The 10,297-nt window shown below is 38.3% G+C and overlaps 1 pseudogene; it reads left to right on the top strand.

The window, feature by feature from the left end:
• The first annotated feature begins 8,939 nt into the window (after positions 1-8,939).
• LOC109561299 (large ribosomal subunit protein eL33 pseudogene) lies at positions 8,940-9,542 on the top strand (annotated as a pseudogene).
• Positions 9,543-10,297: the final 755 nt, after the last annotated feature.

Here is a 10,297-nt window from a genome sequence, read left to right as displayed (position 1 = left end):
ACAGATAATTCAAAATCTTTGTTAATGAAATGAAACAAGGAAAAGGAGCCAAGCTGTGAGATTCAAAATGCAGCAAAGTCAAAGTTGGATTGATTTTGAGCAGTTGTTAATTAAACTTCACCTGGAAGAGCTGTCTCCAGAATTCAGACCAAACTGAACAACCATGAACATATATTACTCCATTACCATTACAATTCACTCTGTTAATTCTGCCTGAAATAAACAAGGCACTGAGCCACTATACCTGACCATTCATTTTTTGGCAGCCCAAGGACAGTATAACAGAGAAACTGTGTCCTGAGGATCACACAAGCTAAAACCTATAGAATCAAGAATTTTTATAATATAGCCTCTATATCTGCTGAGTCTTTGCTTTATTTTATTGACAAAGAACAGAACTGTTTTTGCCTATCTTGAGCAAAACAGCTTTATGGGGAGTATATTGGGTCAGTGGAAGAAGTAAAGTGAAAGTGAAAGTGAAGTCGCTCAGTCCTGTCAGACTCTTTGCGACCCCATGGACTGTAGCCTATCAGGGTCCTCTGTCCATGGGATTCTCTAGGCAAGAGTACTGGAGTGGGTTGCCATAAAGCACCTACTAAATAGCCAATCTTAGAAGAAAAACAGGAAGCAGGGATCCATCAGCAGAATCTGATCAACAATTAGGGTGACAACACAGCAAAGCAGTAGTTCTGATTATCTTTTGGTGTTAGAATCACTTAACTCAATATTTAAAGTCCCCAAGTGAGAAGCAATCCAGTTGCTTTTATTTGGGTCATTCACTGACCCTTTGACTAGGAACAGCAAGACAAATTATTGACAGTCCCACCCAGAAGCTATATGAATGAGGGAGAAGAGACAATTATCCAAATAAAAGCTAGGGAGAGAGTTTCCCAAATGGAAAAAGAGTAAACTGAGTGATGAGTTAGAGGGTAAAAATCCAATACAGTAGTCCTAGGCTTTGATTTCTCTTAGTGAACTTCCAAAAACCATCCCAAGGGGAAAAAAATGCAAAAAGGCAAAATGGTTGTCTGAGGAAGCCTCACGAATAGCTGAGAAAAGAAGAGAAGCTAAAGGCATAGGAAAAAAGGAAAGATATACACATCTGAATACAGCATTCCAAAGATTAGCAAAAAGAAATAAGAAAGCCTTTTTAACTGAACAGTGCAAAGAAATGGAGGAAAAGTAAAGAATGAGAAAGACTAGGGATCTCTTCAAAAATATTAGAGATACGAAGGGACTATTTCATGCACAGATGGGCACAATAAAGGATGGAAACAGTATGTACCTAACAGAAGCAGAAGATATTAAGAAGAGGTGGCAAGAATACACAGAACTATACAAAACGGTCTTAATGACCTGGATAACCATGATGGTGTGATCACTCATCCAGAGTCAGTTATCCTGGAGTCCAAAGTCAAGTTGGCCTTAGGAAGCATCACTATGAACAAAGCTAGTGGAAGTGATGGAATTACAGCTGAGCTATTTCGAATCCTAAAAGATGATGCTATGAAAGTGTTGCACTCAACACACCAGCAAATTTGGAAAACCCAGGAGTGGCCACCGGACTGGAAAAGATCAGTTTTCACTACAATCCCAAAGAAGGGCAATGCCTAAGAATGTTCAAACTATCACACAATTGCAATCATTTCACATGCTAGCAAGGTAACGCTCAAAATCCCTCAAGCTAGGCTTCAAAAGTATGTGAACGAAGAACTTCCAGATGTACAAGCTGGATTTAGAAAAGGCAGAGATCAAATTGTCAGCATTTGTTGGATCATAGAAAAAGAAAGAGAATTCCAGAGAAACATCTACCTCTGCTTTATTGACTACACCAAAGTCTTTGACTGTGTGAATCACAACAAACTGTGGAAAATTTATCAAGATATAGGAATAACAGATCACCTTACCTGTCTCCTGAGAAACATGTATGCAGGTCAAGAAGCAACAGTTAGAACTGGACATGGAAAAACAGACTGGTTCAAAACTGGGAAAGGAGTATGTCAAGGCTATATATTGTCACCCAGCTTTTTTAACTTACATGCAGAGTACATCATGCAAAATGCCAGGCTGGATGAAGCACAAGTTGGAATCAAGATTGCCAGGAGAAATATCAATAACTTCAGATATGCAGATGACACCACACTTATGGCAAAAATGGAAAAGAAACTAAAGAGCCTCTTGATGAAGGTTAAAGAGGAGAGTGAAAAAGCTGACTTAAAACTCAACATTCAAAAAACTAAGATCATGGCATCCAGTCCCATCACTTCATGGCAAATAGATGGAGAAACAATGGAAACAGTGACAGACCTTATTTTCTTGGGCCCCCAAATCACTGCAGAAGGTGACTGCAGCCATGAAATTAAAAACACTTCCTCCTTGGAAGAAAAGCTATGACCAACCTAGACAGCATATTAAAAGGCAGAGACATTATTTTGCTGATGACGAAAGTCTGTATAGTCAAAGCTATGTTTTCCTGTGGTCATGTATGGATATGAGAGTTGGACCATAAAGAAGGCTGAGCACTGAAGAATTAATGCCTTTGAACTGTGGTGTTGGACAAGACTCTTGGGAGTCCCTTGGACTGCAAAGAGGTCAACTAGTCAATCCTAAAGGAAGTCAGTCCTGAATATTCATGGGAAGCACTGATGCTGAAGATGAAACTCCAATACTTTGGCCACCTGATGCAAAGGGCTGACTCATTGGAAAAGACCCTGATGCTGGGAAGGATTGAAGGCGGGAGGAGACGGGGACAACAGAGAATGAGAAGGTTGGATGGCATCACCAACTCAATGGATATGAGTTTAAACAAGCTCTGAGAAATGATGAAGGACAGGGAAGCCTGGTGTGCTGCAGTCTATAGGGTCGCAAAGAGTCAGACACAACTGAGAAACTGAACAACAGCAACAATTGTTCTTGGTCTGAGCTGTATTCTTTCATTCATATTCCCTTTCCCTTTTCTTCTCTCTCTCCCTTTTTCTCTCTCTAGAAAGAGAGGGAGGGAGATGAAAAGACGAAAGGAACATTTAGAAAGAATGGCTTTCAACAGCATCCAGGGCAACCATTCTGCCTTAAAAGAATGAGCTTATGACACAGGCAATTTTTAAGACTTTGCGTTTGGCAACTTAAAACAGCTATTTTCCAAGAGGATGAATTTTGATGAATGTGGGGCTCTTTGTTGGGCTGACACCTTGATATGCAAATCTGGGGGAGAAGATGAAGAACACAGGGTGTGTAAGAGAAGAGAATTTAGAATACAGTGAGAGGAGAATATGGAATGGGAATCAGAAAGTATATTTGGCTAACTGCAAATCCCAGACTGCTCAGACATGTAAACTGAGGCTGCACTTTGGGAAAGCAATTTATAGCCTGGTACCATGAATGAGCTGTCAGAGGTGATCTGCAAAGCAAGAGTGGGAAGCAAAATAATGGAGTACACGTGTAGAGGGCAATCTAAGATTAACAGAGTGTCTGCCTTAATATCAGGTGGCCTTCCAAGTTGAGTATGTCCCTCCTGAGAGATGGTCAAATTTGTAGGCTTAGGATTCAAAGACAAACTCCTCATTCCTTATAATAAATTTCTCTTAAACTGAGCCAGATGAATTGGTTTCTGGTTTATTTCTATCAAAATAATTCCAGTGTAAGACAAATAATTTCAGTGAAGTTTTGGGATGAAAGTTGATGGCCTGGCCAGGAAGCCCAGTGGACAATGCCAGCAGGGTGCAGGCTGGATGCCAGGTGGAGCATTAGATGCAAGGAAAAGACTGGAAGGAAGGAACCCTGCTATGGAAGCTTTAGTATCAGAAACAGTGGGGATGGAGATGTGAGCATGTGGGCAGAGGTCATTAAGATGTGACTGTTGAATTGACTCACAAGCTAGACCCAAGCATCAGAAGCTGCTCACCCACTACCCGCTTCTTGGAATGTGTGCTCCACTTGCCTTATCAACACTAGAAGCTGCCCAAGGACAGAGCCTGGAGATAGTCATATGGTGTTGAGATCATCTGGAATTTGTATATAACTGACCCAGATTGATCCTCTATATAAACTTTTAAGATTTGACAGGCAGGTGCAAAAAACTACTCATCTTGCAACAACCCATGACAAGCCTCATAAATACGTTCCCTTGTTCATTAACCCTGCCACCTACAATTTGGATTAGTCTTCTTCTCTCTTTAGGTTCTCCCTGCCTTCCACATATGGAGGCTAGTTTCAGATTATACCCAGGAAGCTCCCAGGGAAGTTTTGAACCAACAGAGTCACAGAGTAGCAGTTCTAATCAATTTACCAACTCAGGATAACGGTAAATACAAGCAGAGATCCAAAACTTGTAGGTCTGGTGGACATTTTGATGCTATCCCCATGGCCTGTGTTGAGTACATCCTAACACTCCTACCAGCCTCCCTCAGAGTATGAGCACCCTGAGTGATGTGAAGAGTCATCACTACTTTTCACAGCTCATGAGTGGTGAGCGATTACTGTGATTAACAAGGATACCAGGTCCATGTACATGATGAACTTGCAGCTTTGGACAGTGAGGAATTACAGTGATTAGCTATTCAGTGATTAAAAGTTCACTGAGTAATTCAAAACCTCAGCTAATGTGGCAAAAGAGATGGAGAGGGGCATGCCCACTGCAAGGGGAGTGGATGCTGATACAGAGCCACTAACTTGAGAAGCGAGAGGAACATCAATTATCATTAACTTGGTTGCATCCACAATGACCCATAATAAACTGAGCTTCCCTGACAGAGAGAAAGGAGGATAAAAAGCAGTAATTAGCAAATGGTCTTGTTTGTGGAGAGGAGGAACTGAAATCTTCTTTATCCTGAGAAAATAGGATTAATTTTAAAATATCTCCATTAACTCTGTTCTAGTCATATTCAAGAATGGTTGAGTCTAAGAATTACAGAAATGGCATAGAAAGGACCTAATGTAGTGATTAAGATCTTAGGCTATGGGGTCACATACATTAAGGCCAATTATGTTCTTCTACTTATCAGCAATGACATTGTCAAGTTTACTTTAGGTAACTAAGTGACTCTTACCACTGAGTTGCTAAAGGCTTCAATAAGAAAATGCTCATAGAGTATAGAAATGTGACCATCATGCCATACTCAAGAAATATCATTATCAATAACAACACAATGATCTTTAAACCATTCTGTCATTGCAATTTCAAGGGATTAACTTACTTTTATGTGCCCCTGTGAAATCTCTACTGTTTGTGCATATTTAACAGATTTATAGTTGATATGATACTGGTGAAAATCAATGATGGAATTGAGATTCCAAGTGTTCTCAGGTAGCTAATATGATAATCTAACTCTGATGTAATGAAATAGAACGCTGTGACTTATTCTATGCCAGGTACCATCCGACCACTAGGCATATAAAGACAATTAAGAAGTGGTCTCTGCTCTCAATAAGCTCAAAGTATAACTGGAAAGAAAGATGCATATACCAACAAATGTTCTCTCCTTGTATAAGCATAGTTGTGGGGCCATTACCAAAGGAAGGGTATGTAAACCACCAAAGAATGGGAGCCGGGAGGAAATTGAGGGAGCCTAATCTTAGCTGAATACAGAGAAAACACAATATGCAAAGGAATGAAACAGTAAATGGCATGACATATTTGAGAAACTTTAGTAACAAAGATTAGTGAATGAAGGGAGGAAAGGATAGGGAAATATAAGCTGGGCAAGATGTTGAGAAGCCTTAAGTGTCACGCTAAAGAGCTTGGAGTTCATCTCAAGGGGAGCAAGGAGAGAATTAATAGCTTATTCAAGAAATACAATTATTAGGCACCTACTATGTACCAGACATTTTCCTAGGCACTGAAAATACAGCTGGTAGCAGACAAGAGTTCCTGCCCTCCTAGGTCTTATATTTTAATGGAAAAAGGGATAGACAATGAGCACATAAATTAATAAAACATTTTTATTTTCAGCCATTATTAAGTGCTATCAAATAAGTGCTACAAAGAAGGTGTAAGAGGGTAAAAAAATAGCTATGCAGATGGAGATAATACTGGAGCCAGTATGCTCTGCGTTTGCTTCTCTGAGAAAGTAACATTCATGCCAACGCCTGAATAACAAGAAGAACAAAGACAGGCAAATTTGGTAGCACAACTATCCAAGATGAAGAAAATGTAAATTCAACTACTCCTTAGTTTAAAAGAGAGAAAGAAGGCAATGAATCTGGAGCATGTGAGGAAGGGAGGACTGGAAGGAGACACAACTAGAGAAGATAGGATCCAAATATCACTGGGCAAGGCCTCTCTGAGTGAACCATGGGGCTAGCCAACCTTGTGGGCATTTCTGGAACTCTGTTGGGGTGCTTTTTGTTAGTGGCAATGACATAAATTATCTCCTGATATTGAGGTCAAAGTTGGGCTTTCTGTATCACACAAGATGGTCTACACACCAAAAAGCTATTATTCATCCTTTCTAGTGTCCCAGTGGACATTCATTTAGATAAACTGTTGCTTACAATTTTCAGAGCCTAGAACCTAGATCCATTTTTGTATCATAATATTTTAATATAAATTTTTAATAACTCTTAAATTTCCCAGAAACACAAATAACTTATAAACTAAACAAAATGTGTACTTTTTTATCCTGAACATTACCAACAACATTTCAGGACATAATGCCATCAGTAGCAATACTTCTTGGATATTTGAATCTCTAGTCAAAGCATAAATATGTATCAATCTGCATATGTCATTCACATATTCCTGATGACTACCCTTATAGATGCAAGCATTTACTTCCTTATGTCTTCCAGTGTAATTATGCCCATGAATGTACATATTGACATACATATTCCATTATTAAAAAAATCACTTTCCTGGATTCATGGTGAATTTTACCAAACTTTTACAAAGAATTACCATCAATTCTACTCAAACTCTTCCAAAAAACCAAAGAAGAGGGACCACTCAAACTTATTTTATGAGGCTAGCATCATCCTGATATCAAAACCAGGGGGAAAAAAAAAAAGCAATACTAGAAAATGAAACTATAGGCCAATATCCCCAATGAATAAAGATGCCAAACCTCAATAAAACATTAGCCAACTAAACTCAGCATCACATTAAAAGGATCATTCACCACAGTCAAGTGCAATTTATCACTTGGATACAAGAATGTTTCAACAAATACAAATCAATCAAAGTGATAAGTCACATTAACAACTTATTGACCAGAGATACATCTTCTGTTACCCAAATATTATTGACAAGAGACATATCAATATTCACTTAAACAACAAATCACTGGCCACAGGCATTAGTTTCTGCAAAAATCCCCTCATCAATGATGTGTTAAGAGAGTGATAGAAAAGATCATATGATATTCTCAATAGATACAGAGAAAGCAATTGACAAATTCAATACCCATTCATGATAGAAACTTTTAACAAATTAGGCATAGAAGGAACATACTGCCACACAATAAAGGTGATATAAAACAAGCTCTTGACTTACATCATACTCAATGGTTGAAAGCTTTTCCTCTAAGATCACAACCAAGACAATGGTGCCCACTCTCAACACTCCTATTCAAATAGCAGTCAGGCAAAAGAAATAAATAAAAGGTATCAGAATTTAGAAGACAAAAGTAAAATTTTCTCTGTTTGTAGATGACATGATTTTATATACAGAAAAATGTAAAGACTCAACCAAAAAACACTCAATCTAATCAACAATTTCAGTAAAGTTGTAGGATACAAAAACCAATACACAAAAATCAGTAGCATTTCTATATAAGTTTTCTGAGAAAAAAAGCAAGAAATCAATCTCATTTACAATAACATCAAAAACAATATAATGCATAGGAATGACTTTAACCCAAAAGGTGAAAGATCTCCACTCTGAAATTTATGAGACATTTGTAAAAAAAATCAAAAAAGACACAAATAAATGGAAAGGTATCCCATCTTTCTGACATGGAAGAATTAATATGATTAAAATGTCAATACTACCAAAAGCCATCTATAGAGTCAATGCAACCCCTTTCAAGATTCTAATGGCGTATTTTAATAGAAGTAGGGAAAAACAGTGCTAAAAGGTACATGTAGAAAACTACAAAAGAGTCTGAATAGCCAAAGAAATTCTGAGAGAGAAAACAAATCAGGAGGTATCACACTTACTGATTTCAAGCTCTCCTGCAAAGTTATTGTCATCAAAACATAAAAACAAACTGGCATAAAAGCAGACAAATATACCAGTGGAATAGAACTGAGGGCCCAGAAATAAACCTAAGCACATACAATCAACTAGTATTTGACAAGGGAGCCATGTCTTTAATATCATTAAATTTCTTCATTTAATGAAGAAAAGACAGTCTCTTCAGTAAATTGCACTGTGATAATTGGATACTTGCATGTAAAATAATGAAATTGGACCCCTAACTTACACTACTCAGAAATATTATTTAATTCAAAATGAATTAAAGACTTAAATGTTAGAACTAAAACCAGGGAAACCCTAGAAGGAAAGATAAGAATAAAGCTCCTTGCAAATAAAACCCCCTGAGTTGGACCTTGGTGATAATTCTGTGGATATGACACCCAAAGCACAAGTGAAAAAAAGTAAACAAGTTGAACTACATCAAACCACGAATCTCCTGTACAGAAAAAGAAATCATCAACAAAGTGAAAAGATAACCTACAGAATGGTAAAAAACTATTTGCAAACCATATATCTGATAATAGGTTTATATCCAATATATATATATAATCAAATAAGTCAATTAAAAAATGGACAAAGGACCTAATAGACATTTTTTCCAAAGAATATACACAAAAAGCAAACAGATACATGAAAATATGCTCAATATCACCAGTCATTAGAAAGATGCAAATCAAAACCACAACGAGATAACATCTCATAGAATTGGCAATAGAATTGCCATTATCAAAACGACAAGAGGCTCTTTCAGCCATCTTGGACCCTGTGAAGGCCTGCTGGGAACAGGACTTCTAAAACGACAAATATGTCTGGAAGGCTGTGGTCCAAGGCCATTTTTGCTGGCTGTAAGTGGGGTCTACGGAAACAGAGGGAACACAATGGTCCGCTGAAAATTGAAGGTGTATATGTTCGAGATGAAACTGAATTCTGTCTAGGCAAGAGATGTGTTTCTGTGTACAAAGCAAAGACCAACACGGTAACTCCTGGTGGAAAACCTAACAAAACCAGAGTAATCTGGGGAAAGATAACTCGAGCTCATGGAAACAGTGGCATGGTTCATGCCAAATTCCAAAGCAACCTTCCTGCTAAGGTCTAACCTTCCATTGGACCCAGAATCCATGTGATACTGCACCCTTTGAGGATTTAAACTTATTGAAAAAAAAATAAAAGTGTGGATTTGTTTAAAGAGAAAAAAAAAAGCTACTAGAGATAACAAATGCTGGCATGGATGTAGATTGTATACTGCTAGTGGGATTATAAACTGGAATAGCCACTATGGAAAACAGTATGAGAATCCTTAAAAAGTTAAAAACAGAACTAATATGTGTATATGCTCAGTCACTTAGTCATGTCCAACACTTTGCAACCTGTGGACTGCAGCCCGCCAGACTCCTCTGCCCATGGAATTTTCCAGGGAAGAATACTGGAATAGGGTTCCATTTCCTACTCCAGGGAATTTTTCCAACCCAGGGATCAAATCCCCATCTCCTGAGTCTTCTGCATTGGCAGGCAGATTCTTTACCACTTGGCGCCACTGGAACTAACATACAATCTAGCAATTCCCCTTCAGGGAAATATCCAAAGGAAATAAAAACACTGATTTGAAAAGATACCTGCAGCTCCATGTTCACAGCAGCCTTATTTCGAATAGCCAAGATAAGAAAACAACCTGTGTCCTGTAATGGATGAATGGATAAAGAAGTTGTGATACATACATGCACACTGGAATATTATTTAGCCAAACTGTTCTACATAACACAATGTCTATCTAGATTTCTCTCCACCTTGTAAACAAAGACATTTTGTTGATATCTGAAAAATGTCTAGGCTCTCACTATCCCTCTTAAATAGAATTCCAGAATTGATGGTAATTCCTCAAATGGAGGGCTTCCCTTGTGGCTCAGCTAGTAGAGAATCCGCCTGCAATGTGGGAATCTGGGTTCGATCTCTGGTTTGGGAAGTTCGCCTGGAGAAGGGAAAGGCTACCCACTCCAGTATTCTGGCCTAGAGAATTCCGTGGACTATAGTCCATGGGGTTGCAAAGAGTCGGACACGACTGAGCAACTTTCATTTTCCTCAAATGGAATTTGACATCTTTTCTGAACA

The sequence above is a fragment of the Bos indicus genome, chromosome 7, assembly GCF_029378745.1.
Source record: "Bos indicus isolate NIAB-ARS_2022 breed Sahiwal x Tharparkar chromosome 7, NIAB-ARS_B.indTharparkar_mat_pri_1.0, whole genome shotgun sequence".
Taxonomy (NCBI): domain Eukaryota; kingdom Metazoa; phylum Chordata; class Mammalia; order Artiodactyla; family Bovidae; genus Bos; species Bos indicus.
Note: the sequence above shows the minus strand (reverse complement) of the source record. Positions and strands in the feature narration are given on the sequence as shown.